The following is a 19,566-nucleotide window of genomic DNA, read 5'->3' as shown; positions in this document are numbered from 1 at the left end:
GACAAAATATTTATAAATCATACATCTGATAAAGGTCTAGTATCCAGAATATATAAAACTGTTAAAATTCAACAACAAAAAGACAAGCAATCCAAGTTAAAAATTGGCACAGGACTTGAATAGACATTTCCCCAAAGAAGACGTACAAATGATCGACAAGCACGTGAAAAGCTGCTCAACATCATTAGTCCTCAGGGAAATGCAAATCAAAACCACAATGAGATACCACGTCACACCCACTAGGATGGCTATAATTATTTTTAAGTGGGGGAAAAGTAGGTGTTGGTGAAGATGTGGAGAAATTGGAACCCACATACATTGCTGGACGGAATATAGAATCCTGCAGCCTCTGTGGAAAACAGTTTGGCAGTTCCTCCAAAAGTTAAAGTATTACCATATGACCCAGCAATTCCACTCCTACTTCTATGCCCAAGAGAATTGAAAACAGATGTTCAAACAGAAATTTGTACTCGAATATTCATAGCGGCCGCTGTTCATAATCACCAAAAGGTGGAAACAACCCAAATGTCCATCAACAGTGAATGGATAAACAAAATGTGGTGTACTCTCACAATGGAATATTACTGGGTCATAAAAAGGAATGGAGCGTGGATACATGCCACTACATGGATGACTGCTTCACAACATTACATGAAGTAAAAAAAAAAAAAAAAAGCCAGACCAAATAGACCATATATTATATGATGCCTTTATATGAAATATCCAGGATTGGCAATATAGAGACAGAAAGTAGATCAGTGGCCATTTAGGGGTGCGGGGAGGAGGATGAGAGGATAAAGAGGCTTAAGTATACAGCTTTCCCTTTGTGATGGTTGCACATATCCGTGAATATAGCAAAATCCACTGACACTTTAAATGGGTGAACTATATGGTGAGTGAATGATATCTCAATTAAGCTGTGAAAAAAAGAATCAACTTAAACAACACTTTGGTTTAGTAGTGTCTATTTACTAAGCGTCTGCAGCAGGGCAAGCACTGTATTAGACACTGGAATTAAAAGATGAATCTGACATGCATTCTGCCCTCAAGGAGTTGACGGTATATTTAGAGAAATGATACAAGTACAGAAATAGAACTGGGAAGGCAGTGATTATAAGTGGGGTTGAGGAACAGGGAACGCTCTAGACGGCTGACCCCTGAGCAAGTTTTGAAGGCAAACAGGAGTTTGACAGGTAGATGGTGGGAAAGGAGCTCATTCTAGGCAGGTCGGAAATAAGACAGGGTGTTCTGGGAGTCATGTGGAGTTGAGAATTGCAGGACAGTGGGTGTGGTGGGAAGAGGTGGGAAGGGTGAGCCTGGAGAAGCAATCAGAGGGCCAAGAGGAAACTTGAATGTCATGCCAACCAATTCTGAGTTTGCCTTTTGGGGATGAAGAGCCAGTGAAAGGTAAGCAGGAGGGTGAGGGGGCCAGATTTGTGATTTAAAGCAAGAGTCAGTAACGGGTTGAATGTATAGCTCAGTGGTTGAGCATGTGCTTGGTGTGCATGAGGTCCTGGATTCAATCCCCAGTACCTCTGTTAAGGAGAAAAAGTTTTTTTAAAAAAAGCAGGAGTCCGCAAACTACAGCCCATGGGCCAAATCTGCGAAGTTTTTGGAAATAAACTTTTATTGGAACACAGCCAGGCTCATTTCTTGTTGTCTCTGGCTGCTTTCCTACTAAAACAGCCGAGTTGACCAGTTGAGACAAAGATCGTATGGACTGGTTAAATCTGAAATATTTGCTATCAGGCTCTTAGAGAAAAGGTTTACCATTCCTTGCTCTGGAAAGATCACTGTGCCTATTGCATAAAGGATGGTTTCCCATGGGCTGAGACCAAGGGAAAGGAAGCCAGTTAGGAAACTAGCAACTCTCCAGGGAAAGGAGACGCTGGGGTACCATCATCACACAACTTCACGATGTTGGAGTAACACGTGACATGGGGGTTGGTAGTGGGGTGGAGAGGTGGGCATGGCTTTGAGAGCTGCAGGAAGAAAGAACACCTGGGGAACACCAATTTAAGAAAATCAAGAGTGCCACGGAAAAGGATGAGAACTCACAGGGTTTCACTGATGTCTATATTTTAATTTTTTATTCTTGAATCATTAAAATGGTCCCTAAACATGGTGCTTAGTAGAGTGCTCCCAGACAAAACACCTGAATTCAAGGCAGCTTTAGCATTTTAAAAAAATTCTTCTTACAATTTGGTTATAGGCTTTCTAGAGCAATTCCAGGTAACCTGATGGGTAGCCTTCTCTCATCGTGGGTTGCAACGAGCCCAAACTCCACAGACTCCTTGGCTGCGCTCTAAGGCTGCTGTTGGCACCAGGTGGACACCATGGGGTTGGTTGCCAGGCATCAGAATATTATTCTTGACTGATGATTTCTTTTTAAATGCACATGTCAAATATCAGGTCTTACTCATTTCTGTCTCCTGCAGAGACTGGCAGGGTGTCTGGCACATCTAAAGTCACTAATAAATCATCTCAGTTAGAAAGAGAGGACCAGGTGGGAAGGGAAGGAGGAAGGAAGGAAAGGAAGGAGGGAAGGCAATATGTGGCCACAGAATTTTTCACTCAAGGCTTAAAACTCATGTTCCAGCAGAAGCTGACAGACGAGTTCTCCAGGTGGATGCAAAGCCCTTGGCCCAGGGAGAGCCTGGAAAAATAATACTTGGTGGCGTTGTCCTAATACGGCTGCAACTGCTAATCCCAAGGACGTTGTGCTATTTTCCCTAGACATTTTAAGGAAAGAAGTTGCTTAAATCTCACAACTAATCTTGTTGCCTTTCAGATTATAAAAGGTTTTGGGTTTTTCAAACATCTGTCCTAAATCGTCTCATGGTAGAGAAAACGATCATCCAGTCCTGAGACCCTGAGGTGTTGTGGAAGCAGCCACATGCACGCAACAAATGTATTTGAGATCTCCCATTTTACCTTTACATCTGTGCACTCTGGGCAATGTCTTATTCTTGACCTCGGTGGTAGTTACACGGGTATGTTCATTTTGTAAAAGCTCACCCAGAACAGAGCTATATGTACACCTCAGTTCGTAGCAGCGTAATTCCCAATTACCCAAAGTGGAAGCAACCGTTCATGGATGGATGAATGGATAAACAAAATGTGGTAAATACAAATAACGAAAGATTATCCAGCCTTAAAAAGAAAGGACATTCTGACATATGCTATAACACAGACCGAGCTCGAAGACAATACGTTAAGTGAAATAAACAAGTCACAAAAAGACAAGTCACTATATGATTCCATTTATATGAAGTGTTCAGTCAAAATCATAGAGACAGAAAGCAGAATGGTGGTTGCCAGGGTGACGGGAGAATGAAGAGTTAAGAGTTTCATTCTGGAAAATGAAAAAATTCTGAAATGGATGGTGGTGATGGTTGCACAGCAATGTGAATGTAATACCTAAACATGGTGAGCTTTATCTTATGTCTATTTTACCACAATAAAAACAAAAGTTTGTCCAGTTGTAAGCGTATGATTGGTGCCACAGTACTTAAGTCTGCTATTCTTGGGGGAGGAGGTTACTTTAAAAAGGTACTTTACTCAAATTTACATTTGTGTTTGTTTTAGAAGAGCTTTACATTTATATTTAGAAAAGCATCTTTTTTTACTAGATCATGAGTCATGCAAACACTCTGGAAAGCTGTGCTATGTTTATCTCAAGACATCAGTGATGCTCCAGGACAAGGCTGGGGGTGGTGAGGGGAAGTTCTTGGGTCCAAGTTCAAGAAGGCAGTATAAAGAAATTGAGCAAATTAAGCTGTTCACAAGTCACTGACAAAAGCGATCTTCTCTTTAAGCATATGCTTTATAGGAAAGCAGCATTCTTTTCTCAGAAGGTACTCAAGCATTATGTTGGTGACATGAAGGAGGACATATGGGAGCTGTTGCCATGGAAACGGCTACAGGGCCACCAGTGTCTCCTTGCCTGACAGAGACTCTGACCATGAAAAAACTAAAAAGAAAATGTACCCCCATGTGCATATAATTTATTATAATGTTCAAGTGAAGGCATCAAAAAGGCCTGGGCATGAAGAACTTACTGGCTGTGATTCTAATCACATCCTCATTACCTGCTGGGTTAGTTCTCATTCAACACCAGTGTTTGCCACACACACTTATCTGGGTATATTGTTTCCGCCACGGGAAGCACAAAAGGAGTGTTTAAAACTCTGGACAGAAGTCTTATCTAAACTGTCACCATCATGCTTCATCACCCTCGAGTAAGTGCTTGTTCTGCAAGGGTGATGCTGGTGCCTAAAGACTTCACGATGCCAGAGGCGGGGGCAGGCTCGCTGGCACACCTGGCCAGCACGCGCATGCTCCCGCAGGAGGATGGCTGAATGACTAGCAGGAGAAGGTCTGAAGACTCGCTTCAAGCTAGACCTGGCAGAGACTTAGAAGGTAAGTAGCGCATTGCTGTGGACCTGTCTCTCCAGGCATCGGCCTGATTCTCCCTTTGCTGGCACACAATTCTAGTCCTGCTGGTTCAATGGCCACTCCATCTGAGGCCTGGTGGGCCCAGGGTCCAGAGTGCAGGGGGTGTGTGTGACGCAGCCATGCAGACTGACCACAGCGCCCCCTCCAGGGGGAAATGAACAAGAGTCATTACAAGCTGTTCTGAACCCAGCAGGCCCGTGAGAGGGAAACCATACCTCCTAAAGCTCCCAAAACGATAAAAAGGAGAAAGCAATGGCAGCTGCCGATGGGGAATCACCAAGGTATTCTGCCCCACAGGGACAGCCTGTTAGCTGAAGGGGAAGAGAGCTCACGGCTGCCAGAGGACAGTGTGGTTAAAGGCTAATGCTTGGCCCTTTTGCGTTCCTATGCTTGAATAATGGGATTGGAGCGACCGGTTTCTCTGTCCCTAACTGGCTGTTTTGTGGAAGGTCTGTTCATTCGATGTCTATTTCAGGGTCATGAATGTGAGAGCAGAAAATCTAGGAGTCAAGAAATAAGAGATTCCATTTTTCCCACACAGCCAGCCAAGGAAGGAGAATTCCAATGCATGAGTTCCATTAATAAGATGTGAAAATGACCTTGACACCACCCCTTTCCAAAGCAAATAAACACAAGGAGTGAAAATGCTAAAAGTAAAAAGTTCTGGCATTCTGTATCCTCATCAGACAATGGTAGAATAAACAAAGTTGCCCATAAATGAAGGACTTCAGAGGGGAGCTTTTTCTCTGCCATCGAGTTTAGCAGCTTCCAACTAAGGATACCAGCTGCCAAATACTTGGGCAATGATCAGTGAGGGGTAATTGTTCTCAATGAGATTTCTTTCTGGGGCCTTTGTCTCTTCCAGGAATTCCAACTACAGTCATTTCACTCACCATGCTTTCAGAACTAGGAGCCAGAGAACGGGGACGGCTGATGGTTCCTAGTTCAGAGAGGGCCACCCTGAGTTCACGAGAGGTGAGTTGCTTTCATACAGTTTTACAATGATGGGGAAATACGCCCAGGCTTCCTGACTCTGCAGCTGACTTCTTTCCAAATGGCCAATTATTAAATATTTACACTGGGATTTCTCATAGCAGGTGCATAGGAAGGGATAAGCCCGGGATGAAGCCAGGGCCAAGATGAACGCTTCAGAGAACAGCTGATATTCCATGAGCAGCACTGAAAAACAGAACCACCACTGCCCAGGAATCAGGAGGCTGGGTCAGGTCTGCTAGTCGCCAGCCGGGCCATCTGGACAGCTTATCTGTTTGGCCAGTTTACTCAACTACAAAATGAATTCAATAAAACCCACCTCACTCTTTAGTGGGAAATTGTAAGAATCAGATAACATGGTGGATAGAATAGTGGTTTGAAAATAATAACATACAATATGAACCTAAGTCATAAAACTCAGCAGAACTCAGATCAACTGTAAAAAGACATTTGGGAGAAAACTGGAATATGGACTGGGTATTAGATGATACCAAAGGATTATTGTTAATTTTCTGAAGTGTATTGATGGCATAATGGTTGTTTAATATTTTTAGAGATCACACTGAAATCTGTAGGGATGGAATGATTTTATGTCTGGGGTTTACTTTAAAACACTTCAGTGAAAGAGAAATAGGAAGGGGATATTTGAAGCAAGTGTGGCAAAACATGGAGAACTGCTGAAGCTGTGTGAGACGTGTATGGGGGCCTTCTGCCTACTAGTGTGCATATTTGAAATTTTTCAGAATAAAAATAAATTTTAAATAAACAATGCAGAACTTTCTAGGACCCTAGAAAACTTCACTAATGATCACATCCAGGGCATAGAAAATCTGTCTCACTCACAAGACCCTTGCACACTGGTCATCCAGCAGTCGGAGGACAAGGACTTGGGAAAAGGCCAGGAGAGGCCTGGCAAGGAGCCCAGCTGTAAAGGAGCTAGATGGAAACTTCTTCACAAAACCTCTCGTCTGCTGTGCAACAAAATATCAGCCAACCTGTAATGTCAAGTTGACGCTTTATCTTCAGACATGAGTTTCCTATTCAGCTCTGTCACTTCATGGCTAGCGACCTTAGACCAAGTCACTTTTTAACACAAAGTCACAAAAAGATGCACGCGCATGCGCACACATGCACCACTTAGCATTCCCTTGGGCCCCAAGAGCCACCAGAGGCCCAGGGCGTGCACGCACTTTGCTATGGGTTTGATGGTCATACCAGGGACAGATACTAGGGACGAGAGAGGGGAACAGGACAAGGAGGGTGGGAGGTGAATAGTTTAGCTAAGAGAGGGTCCCGGGAGTCAGTCGTTCATCTGGGAATTGACCAGGGAAAGGAACCCTTCGTCTTCGTCCCAAGCCCCATTCCTGACGATGAGATACATAATACACCATAAATAACTAAGTAATTCCACCAAGGGTGACACATGGCCTTTTGGGGTTCCCGGTCAGGCTAGCGGTAGGGTAGGAGCGAGGCCTGAATTAAAGGAACAGCCTTGAGCTTCAGCACGTTTTTCCTTTTGCCAAAAGAAACGACTGGCCTGATTTTAAACTCTCCGCAGTTCCAAGATTTCAGGGGACGAAATTAACTGGGGGCATGTTTCTGACTTCCACGCATATCTCTCCTCTTGTCAGGACTTAGGTTTCCTAGCCCTGAAGTTCAGTCCCCTTCCCCCGCAGTGCTTCGCGGCGTCCCCTCACCCCACCCCCGCTGGGTTTTGGGGTGGCAGATGACTGAGAGAAAGGAATCTCGCTTGTTTCTTCTAATCATTTCTATTCCGGCGCTGATTTACAGCGACACCGCAGGCAAGCAGCTCTTCCAGATTGGGGTGGGGGCGGGGGGCGGAGGGAGCGGAAGCGCTGTGTTTAAAGCGCCTGCGTAAAAGTTGCGAGCGCGGAGGACTAGGGGACCCTCCGCACAAGACCGGGATTAACCCCGAAGCGACGCTGCACGTACGTTCCGTGGATTCGCTAGTGCTGGCTCCTTCCTACCCCAGGGCCTCCCGGTAGTAACAGCGGGAGAGGTTTCCTGGTACCCGGACGAGCCAGTAATGAATACTGGGGCGCAGACCGCACCTCTCCACCCACAGGGCTCAGGGCGCTCCCGCGCTCAGCCTTTCCGGCAGGCTGGGGAGAAAATTCCAGGCAGTGGGCGCTAAAGCTCCCAGGCGCAGCCCTAGCCCCATGCCCCATCTACCTCCCCCAACTCCCTCCAGTCCCACGTGCTTCACATCCCCAAAGCCACAGCTCCGGGGATACCCCAGTGCGTCCCCGTCCCCTGCGCACTCCACATCCTCAAAAGCCAGAACTCTGGGCACCAGCGCAGTCCCCAGTGGCCCCCACGCTGCACCCTCCTAGGCACCTAGCGCGCAATGAATCTCGACGGGCTCTGTCCGGCCCGGTCACAGGCGCCGCTGGAGAGCAACGAACCGAGCGCCCTGCTCCCGCGGGCGCGCCAGCTGTGTGGGCTTCCCGGGTTCAGGCGAGGTGGGGCTGGGTGGGTCCACCCGAGTCCAGAGGAGGACCCGTCAGCATGCACGTCCTCGCGTCTCTGAGCAAGGAGCCTTTGCTCTGTGTGCCCGCTGCTCGGGTTCCGGGAACCCGAAGCACCGCTAAGAGGCGGCCCTGCGAGGGAGGGGGCCCGGAGACCCCCGCCCGGACACCCCCGCTTTCCCGCGAACCGCCGTGGGGAGGGCGAGGTGCAGGCAGCGCACTTACTTGGCCGCAGGGGTGCGAACTGGCTCGGCTGGAGCCGGTTTTCCACGGTGGCCCCTCTCTGCGCCGGTATCCGCGGAGCCCCTATCCTGAGCAGAGGGGACGTGCCGACTTCTCCGGAGAAAGCGAGCGAGCTCCAACTTTAGGAAGCCGCGGGCTGGAGTCGCTCCTTAACTCTTTTCCCGGTACTTTTAAGCCGCGTCGACGGCAAACCCCTCCCCGGACCCTCCCCCTTCCCTGGAGGCGGCCCCCGCAGCAGGCCCGGCCTCCTGCCCCTTTGTTGTAACCCGAGAGCGGCCGCTCCCGCGGACGGAGGGGCTCTGCGGGGGAGGCCGCGCGCCCCCGGGACAGCCCTTCCCAGGCTCTTCTCGCCCAGGTTTCCGGAGCCTGAGAACCCGGGAGCGGGCTTTTCCTCTGGGAGATTCCTCTACACTATCCCCCCCACCCCCCGCAGAGCTCGCGGAATTTAACCCTTCGGTGTCCTTATCCACCAGCATTAGGGTCTGTGCCTAATCAATCTCCCTATTCAGAGAGCCCAGCGATCCCTGCTGGCACGTAGTAGACGCTCAATAAAACCTGATGAATGAAAGCGGTCAGAAACTTTCATCCGGCTTGCCCGGGTTTCTCCTCTGTGGGGAAGGCAGTTTCGAAAGGGAAATACAGATGCCCTTTCTTCCAGAAGATCACGTCTACAGCCTCACCCAAGCCTCTCCCTCCTCTGAGAATCAGTTTTCTCCTTTGTAAATTAGAGACTTAGGGTTCAGTGACCTCTAAGGTCCTTCCCCCTGTGCGCTGAGGGGCTTGAAAGGTTCATAGCAAAGGATGCATATTGTGCAGAAGGACATTCCACGCCTGGCTCTGAGCTCACACTGGGGACCAAGTGAGGGGTCATGCGGGCTGAGGGAGCCCTCCGAGGCGATTCCCAGGGCTCCTTAAGCAAGAGCAAGGTTTGGCCAGGCAGGAAGCAGCCAGCTGTAAAACAAGGCACCCGTCTGTGGGCCTCTGTGCAGGCTGAACCCCGAAGGGGACTGTCAGCAGATTGAGTCTGTGTCATTAAGGTGGTGATTCTCCTCCTCGTCTCCTTCCTCAATCCTCTCCTCCTGCTCCACTCCCTCCCAAGCAAACCGACAGCTCCAGCCCTGATAGGTGGTGACTCCCGATCCCAGAGTCCAGCTCAGACTTCTCTCCTCACCTTTTGAATCTGTAAATCAAGTGGTCCCTAGGACATCCTACCTTCAGCCACAGCTCACCTAGCAAGCCACAAACTTAGCACCCTAACTCAGAGCCCATCCCAACCGGGGTGAGCTCTCTTCAGCCCTCCTTTCCCTCCACACTGAATCACCCCCTGGTCTGGCAAGCAGTGGAGGAGAAGGAACAGGAGGGAGGTGGGCGTGGCTCTAAAAGGGCCATTGGGGTTCCTGTGCTGTTGAAACTATTCAGTATCTTGACTGTGGTGGTGGATAAAAGATGCTACTCAGGTGGTAAAACCGTATGAACTTAACATACACAAGCACACACACACTACAGACACAAAATACAAGTAACACTGAGGAAATCTGAATAAGATCGGTGGATTGCATCAGTGTCAGTATTCTGGTTGTGCTTTTTGTCTTATACTTTTGCAAAATGTCACCAGTAGGGGAAACTGGGCAAACTGAAGGCTATCTCGGTATAATTTCTTACGACTGCATGTGAATCTACAGTTATCTCAATTAAAATTTCAACTGAAAAAGAAAAAGCCCACAGTAACTCCAAGGCCCTTGGGATGCAGCCTGAACCCCTTTATGCAGGTGATGGGCCCTCGCCAAGGCCATTTCCATCTTACCCATCTCCCCCATGTCCTCTGCCTGTTTCAAACCTCAGGGCCTTTGCACATGCCGTTTCCTTGCCTGTCTGCCCAGCAACACTTAGTTCTTTGCCATCTCACTCAGCTGTTACAGTCAACACCCTGCACACAGAAGATGCTCAATAAATGCCAGTGGGACGGGGCTCTCTCCTTTTCCCTCACCCTTTTCTCTGATTCCTCCCCTGCTTGTCCTATCCTTCCTGTTACAGCATTAACCAATAAGGTATAAAATGAATAGTAACTAACCTTGTAAATAATGTTTTGTCTGACTATGAAAAAAAGCAAGCTTTGGGTGGAACATTCAGAAAATACAAAAAAGGTATAATGAAGAATCTTGTCACCCTGATGTCCTGTCACCCACAGATAAACACTTCACATTTTGGACTAGTTCCTTCATATTTTTAAGACCAAATTATAGATGTAGTTTTTATATCCAGCTTTTTTTTTTTACTAAATTATTTAGTGTGCATTTTTTCAATGTCCTTTTTAATGGGTTTTGACTATTCCAGGTTCTATGCTATCATTTCTCTACAATTAGACATTAAGTTGTTTACCACTTATTACTAGTATAAATTACACCAGGACAATTATGCTTGAGAAAGTAATATTTATTCAATAGCTACTGTGTGGTGTCTGCTAATTGTTGTAGATGAGGAAGCCAAGGCTCAGAGAGACTAGGTGACTTCCCCAGAGTCACAGAGCTGATAAGTGATCAAACTGGGATCACTAACGGGTGCCTGACCCCTCCTGCAAGTTCTAAGCAGCGGCACACTAGAGGCCTCAGTAAATCCACCTGTGTCCCTGCATCCCCCACTCCCAAGGGAAAATGAGGATTTGAAGCTTGCACAGAATAGTTCATGGATGCACTTTTGTTGAACTGAACCAAAGACATGGGAGACCACTTCAGGAAGACAGTAGACTCTTTCTCTAGATGAAACAACGTGACGGCCATATGCTTCCTGTCTCTAAGTCCGTCCATGCCACCCCCATCTCCCAGGCTCTGTGCGGAGCCACACCACGGATTCAGAGCTCACCTCTGCAGTCCAAGGACCTGGGTTCCAATCGTGGCTCCACCACTTTCTGCTCTGGACGGGTGCCTCCTTTGCCTCAGCCTGCCTCATCTGTAGGAAACACCTTACTCAAAACCTCCTAAAGAAAGAAAAGGGCTAAATGCACAGAGGACACAGAACTGTCCCTGCTGGGTGGCACTGAAGTGTAAGTAGCTGTTTGGCAAGCGCTCCTGCAGGGAGGAGGACCGGGCACTGCTGCAGACCCCCTGTGTGTGCAGAGCTTGGGGGCCCCACAAGGCGCAGGCAAAGGGAAGGCAGGGCCCTCTGCCCACTCCGCACCTCACCTCCCCAGGGCCACGGGAATCACGTTCCCAAGACGTGGGGATCAGTCCTTGGCTCTTGAGGTCTGTTGCCTAATCACCTTCCTAACTAGGGTCTGCACAGGTCCCATGGAGGAAGCACAGCCTGCGAGTCGGCGGAGGCCCCGCTGATGTGCTGGCCAATGAAACATGGGAGTCAGGCGGTGGCTAGCGCTGCAGACAAAACCCAAGCTGGGTAAGGAGGGGAGAAGGCAAGGGAAGCACGCACACTCTTTCAGCCGATGGGAGTGGGGGCGGGGAGGCCAGGAAGGGCCAACCTGCGAGGTGGCACAGGCAGAGGCCCAGAGGAGGCAACCGGGAGCTGGAGCCGCCATGTGGACACTTGGAGTAGAGGATCTGCCTTCCTCCTGACTCCACAGCACTTAATTTGCATCATTCCTGCGCTATGTATCGCTTCCTTTTCGTGTTCCTGTTATCTGTATATTCCATTTACCCCTCTTCTAGGACTGTTATGAGCTCCTTGCGTGCAGAAACCATGAGTCCGTGACCCTTAACCTCTGGGTTCAGCAGCACATATCACAAGCCATCAGTGTTTGTTGAAGTGAATCAGATGGAACCAAAAAGTTTCCCTTGAAAAGTTTTACTTGAAATACAAAAGGACATGATTAAAATAGACATCATTTTTAGTGGATGTTATTAATGAGTACCCATACTGATGAGAATGGAGAAACCAGTCATTTACTTCCATGGAACTCAAGAAGAGGCTCCAACCTGCCTATTTGTTAAGTCAAAGGGGGAACCAACAACCAACCAGGCAAACATTGGTCCAGCCCTTTGGGACAGTGATTTGGAATGTCTGTCAAGGGGCCAGGCTGTGGGTCTGGATCTGGCCCTGGAGAACCGGACTGTAGTTCAAGGAGTCAGGTTGGTCAAATATTTCCCCTGTTCCGGGGGTGCTTTACTGGCCAGGTGTCTAGCAGGCCCTGCTATCTGGCTTTCTCTGACTCAGAAATCTGTAGGGTTCAATCATAAACACTTTTATTTTATTTTTTTTAAATGAAGGTATGGTTGATTTACAGTATTATGTAACTTTCAGGTGTGCAACATGGTGAATCATAATTTTTAAAGGTTAGACTCCATTTATAGTTAGTATGAAATACTGGCTATCTTCCCTGTGCTGTACAACATATCCTTGTAGCTTATTTATTTTACACCTAGTCGTTTGTACCTCATGATCCCCTACCCTCTCTCATCCTTCCCCCCTCCCCTCCCCACTGGTAACCACTAGCTTGCTCTCTATATCTGAGTCTGTTTCTTTTTTGTTATATTCACTAGTTTATTTTTTTAGATTCCACATATAAGTGATATCATACAGTATTTGTTTTTCTTTGACTTATGTCACTAAGCATAATACCTTTTAAGTCCAACCATGTTGTTGCTAATGGCAACATTTTCATTCTGTTTTATGGCTGAGTAGTATTCCATTGTCTATATACACACCACATCTTCTTTATCCATTCGTCTGTTGATAGACACTTAGGTTGTTTCCATATTTTGTAAATAATGCTGCTGTGAATATTGAGGTGCATGTATCTTTTTGAATAAGTATTTTTGTTTTGTTCAGATATTCACCCAGGAGTGGAATTGCTGGATCACGTGGTAGATCTATTTTTAGTTTTTTCAGGAACCTCCATACTGTTTGCGCAGTGGCTGTGTCAATTTCCACTCCCACTGACAGTGCACAAGGCACCCTTTTCTCCGCATCCTTGCCAATATTTGTTATTTGTGTACTTTTTGATGATAGCCATTGTGACAGATGTGAGGTGATACCTCACTGTGGTTTCAAGTTGCATTTTTCTGATGATTAGTGATGTTGAGCATCTTCTCATGTGCCTGTTGGCCATGTGTATGTCTTCTCTAGAAAAATTTCTATTCAGGTCTTCTGACCATTTTTTCATTGGGATGTTTGTTTTTTGATGTTGAGTTGTATGAGCTGTTTATATATTTTGAATATTAACCCCTTGTCTGTCATATCATTTGCAAATATTTTCTCCCATCAGTAGATTGTCTTTTTGTTTTGTCAGTGGTTTCCTTTGCTGTGTAAGAGCTTTTAATTTTAATTAAGTCCCATTTGTTTATTTTTGGTTTTGTTTATTTTGCTTTAGGAGACAGATCCAAAACACATTGCTACAATTTATGTCAAAGAGTTGTATGCCTATGTTTTCTTCTAGGATTTTATGGTTTCCAGTCTTACATTTAGGTCTTTAATCCATTTGAGTTTATTTTTGTTTATATTGTGAAGGAGTGCTCTAATTTCATCGATTTACTTGTAGCTGTCCAGCTTTCCCAACACCACTTGTTGAAGACACTGTCTTTTCTCCTTTGTATATTCTTGCCTCCTTTGTCATAGATTAATGGACCATAAGTGCCTGGGTTTATTTCTGGGCGCTCTGTTCTATTCCATTGATCTATGTGATTCACAACCACTTTTAATGAGTGTGGACACTTTCTCCTGGGAGGCAGCTCCCCCTAGTGGTCCACATCTCACACAGCACTGAGCGCTTGCATTCTCCAGCTCCAAGTTACAAAACCAAAGGGTCTTTGGAGAACACCTGGTCCTTGCATCTCCTTTTCAGACACGGAATCAAAGATCCAGAAGGCTGTCGACAGGGTCACAGCCCTTTGGCAGGTCAGCAGCAGCGCTGTAACCAGACCCAGATTGAGGTCTTCTAACCACAAGAAGGGTCACAAATCTGCTCAGAAAGCACAAGTATCAGGAGTGGTTAGGATGCATCTGCCCTTCCCCAGGGAGCACACGTTCACATATTCTAGTGGTCCTGTGTTGCCTGGATATCTGTCAGGCCCTCCTATCTGGCTTTTTCAGATCCAGAAATCTGTAGCTTTTTATTCTTACGCTGTTTTCCTATTTTAAAAGTATAATTTCATTCATATAATCTATTTTCTAGGATGTAAAATCGTTCTTGGTCTTACACTATGGGTTAATCCCACCCTCTCCTCTAACCCCCGGCAACCACTGATCCTTTGACTGGCTCCATGGTTTTGCCTTCTTCAGAATGTCATACAAGTTGGAATCATGTAGTATGTAACCTCTTCGGATTGGTTTCTTCCATGCAGTAATATGCATTTAACGTTTCTCTGTATCTTTTCATGGCTTTATAGCTCATTTCTTTTTATGGCTGAGTAATATTCCATTGTCTGGATGTACCACAGTTTATTTATCCATCACCTACCAAAGGACATCTTGACTGCTTCCAAGTTCTGATAATTATGAGTAAAATCTTCCATAAACATGCGTGTGCAGGTTTTTGTGTGGACATAAGTTTTCAACTCATTTGGGTAAATATCAAGGAGAGCAACTGCTGGATCATGTGGTAATAGCATGTTTAGTTTAAATGGTTTACACAGACAATGAAATATTACGCTGCCTCAGAAAGGAAGGAAATTCTCACATGCTACAACATGGATGAATCTTGAGGACATGATGCTAAATGATACAAACCAGTCACAAAAAGACAAGTACTGTATGATTTTACTACTTAGAGGATATAGAATGGTGGTTGCCAGGGGGCTGGGGGGAGAGGGGACAGGGAGTTATTGTTTCAAGGGTATAGAGTTTCAGTTTTACAAGATGTAGGAGATGGAGTTATGAGATGTATAAGAGAGTTATGAGGATGGATGGGGTGATGGTTGCACAACAGTATGAATATATTTAATACCACTGAATGGTACACTGAAAATGTTTAAGATGGCAAATTTCATGTTATACGTATTTTACCACAATAAAAACAATTGCGGCGGTGGGGGAGTCACATAAAGCAGAGTAATTATGGGGGAAAAAAGAGTATGTTAGTTTTGTAAGAAACTGTCTCCCAAAGTGACATTCCCTCACACAGAGATGAGTAGAGAGTTCCTTTGCCCCACATCCTCACCAGCATTTGATGATGTTGCTGTTCTGGATTTTGGCCACTGTAATAGGTGTGCAGTGGTGTCTGATTGTTGTTTTAATCTACACGTCTCTGATGACATGATGTGGAGCATTTTTTCATGTGCTTATTTGCCATCTGCCTACCTTTTTTGGTGAATTATCTTTTCAGATATTTCCTCCACTTTTTAATTGGGTTGTTTGTTTTCTTATTGTTGAGTTTTGAGTCTTTTGTGTATTCTGGAAACTGTACTTTATCAGATACGTATTTTGCAAAGACTTTCTCCCTGTCTATGGTTTGTCTTTTTATTTCTGAACAGTTTTCACAAAGCACCTAGAATATCATCATACCTGTCTCCATGTGTGTATATGTGTGTGTGTGTGTGTGTGTGTGTGTGTGTGTGTGTGTGTGTGTGTGTGTGTGTGCGTGCGTGTAATGGCCAGATTTTGGAAGAGGGATTGGTACTAGGAATAAATAAAATTTGATACAGTTCTTTTATTGGGTATATATTGTGCTTTGGGGCTTATATTTGTGATTTGGGAGAGAAAAATCATATAGACATTAAATAACCAATGTCATATGAGATTCATATGAGATTCAGGTCTAAGTGCCTGGCACCGTGCATCAAGCAGAGATCAGAGGGACTGGAGAGTCCTGGGGGGCACGTGGAGTCTGAGGGGCATGCATGCGCTGGGGAGGTGGGTGCGAAGGGGGTAAGGACTGGGCAGGAGAAGGGGCAATGCGTCCCAGGCTGGCCCAGGTGGGCGTGGTGAGGGAAATATACAAGCCCAGGAAACCAGCTTAATTCTTGTTCAAGGAGGAGCCCCAGGGCATCTGGGAACAGGTGGGACGGGACTGGGGTAGAGTGGACCTTGGAAACTTGGCAAAGCCACAGAACGTGGGGTGATAAGTTCTGAAGACAAGCTCCGCCCACATTATAATTTTGCAGCTCCTCCCACTTCCCACTTCCCTCCTCCACCAGAAAGTTTCTTGCTGACTGGGAGACTCACCTCGCACAGTCATCTAGAGGAAAAAAAGTTTAAAAAAAATTTGGTCCAAATCTCATTCCCAGACACCTGGCTTCTGCCAGTTCTGACCACCTCGTCTCAAAGATGCCGCTGAAACAGGGAGGAGGAGCGCCAGACAAAATTGGGAGCTTTTCTGCTGCATGATGGGCTGGCATCTGGGCAGCACCTGTCCCCCTGCACCCCACTCCAGCCACAGCCCAGCAAAAGCCCTGCAGGCTCCCAGAGAGCACGGAGCGGAGCAGCCTGCCCGGGTTGCGCCGGGTTGACTGAGGACACAGCCTGACTCCATTTCATTCCAGCCACTGGCATTTACAAGGCTCCTGCGTGCCCAGACCCAGTTCAGCACCAGCAGGGGAGGGAGAGAAATCCACAATCATGATGTGGCCAGCCCCTCATTCCTGGGGGAGAAGGCGCCCAAGAACCTGCAAGGGCAGTTGGCTTATTTAAAAAATCTGGAGAGGGTGGGAAGTTCTGAGGAAGTCATGGTTCAGAGAAAAGGCCCCAACTCCAGGGGCTCATTATTACAATGGCAGGAACACTGCTGTGGGCTGAATCGCATCCAGCTAAACTCGCATGTTGATGCCCCAGCCGTGTGATGGTATTGGAGATGGGCTTTGGGAGGTGATGAGGGTTACATGAGGTCACGAGTGTGGAGCCTCCACAGTGGGATTCATGGTTTTATGAAAAGAAGACCGATCCAAGCCCTCTCTCTTTCTCCTCCTGCCGTGTGACAGCAAGAAAGCGGCCGTCTGCAAGCCAGGAAGGGAGTCGTCCCCAGGAACTGAATCTGCCAGTACCTTGATGTTGGACTTCCAGCCTCCAGAATTCTGACAGATAAATACTTGTTTAAGCCCCTAGTCAGTGGTATTTTGTTACAGCAGCCTGAGCTGACTAAGACAGCACACACATGGTCCTCCCTTCCTGGGCCTCCCAGCCACAGCTGGCTGTTGGCACATTGTGACTCTGGGGATTTTGCCCTCAGCCTCTCCCCTCCACAGTCACACTCCCCTCATCACCCTGAGCCCGCACTGCCTTCCTAGGATCTGCCCAGCTCCTAAGAGAAGTGGAAACAATGCCGTGTCTCCCCAAACCCACGTTCCCCAGGCTACTGCCCCACCTTTCCTCCAGGTAACACCCATCTCCCACTTGGCCAATGATGCTCTAGGCTAGCAGTGCTTCTCCAAGTGTGGGCCAGGGACCACTGGAGGCTCCCAAGACCCCTTCCATCATCCACAACGTCAAACTACTTTCTTAATGAAACTAAGATCTTATTTTTCTTTTTATCCTAATTCTCTGGAGCTGTTGATGAGCCAGTTGCGGCCAAAACGCTTCCTCCAAATGGACCTGTGTTGTCAGACAACTTGGACCTCAGTCCCAGGTTTTCTCCTCAGGAAACAAGGGGTTGAATCTGATAACAAAGGCCCCTTGTTCTATTTTCTCTGAATCTTGGTGTCCTTTCTTGTAGATTGAGAAATAATGATATCTTCCCCACGTACCTCACGGAGCTGCTGAGAAGGTGAAAGGAATTCAGCGTGCACATGCTCTTGAGAGGGAAGTTGCTCCGTCATGATCAGGTGTGAGATTATGATGAAAGGAGCAACCCAAGGAATATCAGTGCAGTCGGGGGCGGGTCCCCAGCTACCAGCCTCTTTGGTTGCTAGGAGACCATAACAGGGATGTTAAGCTCATGCACATCAGTCTTTGGACACCACCCCTCTCTCCACACAGCTTCTACCTTGGGAGTTAGAATCATTTCCCCTTAAAGGATCCCTGGAGCTCCTGAGCTATAGTAAAAAAACAAAAACAAAAACAAAAAACAGCTCCCTGTGGCTCAGCATACATAATTTATGGCCAGTCTCATTCTCCTAGTTTTTCCTTATTAGCCCAATATCTATCTGTCTAACTATCTATCTATCATCTCAAAACTTTTAAAATTATGCAATATAACCTACATACACAAAAGTGCATGAACTATAAATGTGAGCATAATAAGCTAATATAAAGCAAACCCTCGTATAATTCCCGTTTAACTCAAGAACTAGAAAATTGCTGGCATCCCGGAAACATCCCCACAAGCCACATGCTCCTTCCCCAAACGGCCTCCCTGCCCTGAAGGTGCCCATTCTCTTTGTTTTGTGATAATGACTTCCCTGCCCCTGTAGCCCTGACCTCTTAAGGCCATCATGGGAGGACTCCAGGGCTCCCTGTGGAGGGTGCCCTCCCGGCTTCCGGCTTTAACTACCTCTATATCCTGCCAGTTCTCAAGTGTACATCCGTAGCCTGGTCCTCTCCAAAACTCAGCAGACTCCCATGTCCACCTCTACGCTAACCTCACCACTGGGTATCCGAGTGATACCTCAACTGGGTTATGTTCCGAACTACACTCCCGGTCCTCTCCCCCAATCTGCCCATGTCAGAGAGGGTATGGGCATCCTTTTTGCTGTCTGACTCTTCTTTTTGATCCCCAGATTTGCTCCAAATCCTGCTGGCTCTGTCTTCGCTGGCTCTCCAGCACCCAATCACTCCTCACCTCCTCCGCTTGTCCCTTCATGCTTAGATGATTGAAATAGCCCAGCTGATCACTTTGCTTCTACCTTGGCCCCAACGGTGGATTTTTGAGCACACAGGCCAAGTAATACTTTAAAAATATCATCAGATCCTGTCAACCCTCTGATCAGAACCTTGCCCTGGCTTCCCATCCCATTGAGAGTGAAAGCCAAATTCTTACAACAGCCCACAGGCTCCTACACCCTCTCTGACCCTTGTCTCGCCTTCCATTTCTCTGCTCCAGTCCCACTGCTGTTCCTCAAATGCCCCAGGCCTGCTCCTGCCCCAGGGCCTTTGCACAGGTTCCCTTGTGCTGGGACTGTCTTTCCTTGAGTCTCTGGATTTCCTCCCTTGCTTCCTTGACTTCAGTGTCATTTCTCTGGGAGAACTTTCTTGACTTAACTTCCACCCCTACCCCTCTGGCATTTCCTATTTAGCTTCTCTGCTTTATATTTCTCCATTTAGCCTCTAAACCTGGTCGCATACTGTATACATGATCCATTTGTTTTCATTTCCACTGGAACGTAAGCACCACAGTGGCAGAGTTTGCTTTTTTATTTTCCTTAATGTTTTTTCACTGCTATTTCAAGTACTTTTGTTTAATGCATAGTTGTGGAATGAATGGCTGGATTTCTCTGAGGAGGCGGAGTCCTAGGAGCAGACCCGAAGCTGGTCTTGCTTGTCCCGTGTAGCTCCTCGACCCACGTTC

General features: G+C 46.9%; 1 protein-coding gene across 1 annotated transcript in view; it reads right to left on the bottom strand.

Moving 5' to 3' along the window:
• Nucleotides 1-8,424, bottom strand: part of LOXL2 (lysyl oxidase like 2) — an 89,666-nt gene extending 81,242 nt beyond the window's left edge. Inside the window, exon 1 of the mRNA XM_032470934.1 lies at nt 8,166-8,424. The gene's annotated coding sequence lies outside the window, so the exon portion shown is untranslated. The remainder of the gene's footprint in view (nt 1-8,165) is intronic.
• Between the last annotated feature and the right edge of the window lie 11,142 nt (nt 8,425-19,566).

This window comes from Camelus ferus, chromosome 31 (assembly GCF_009834535.1).
Source record: "Camelus ferus isolate YT-003-E chromosome 31, BCGSAC_Cfer_1.0, whole genome shotgun sequence".
Taxonomy (NCBI): Eukaryota; Metazoa; Chordata; class Mammalia; order Artiodactyla; family Camelidae; genus Camelus; species Camelus ferus.
Note: the sequence above shows the minus strand (reverse complement) of the source record. Positions and strands in the feature narration are given on the sequence as shown.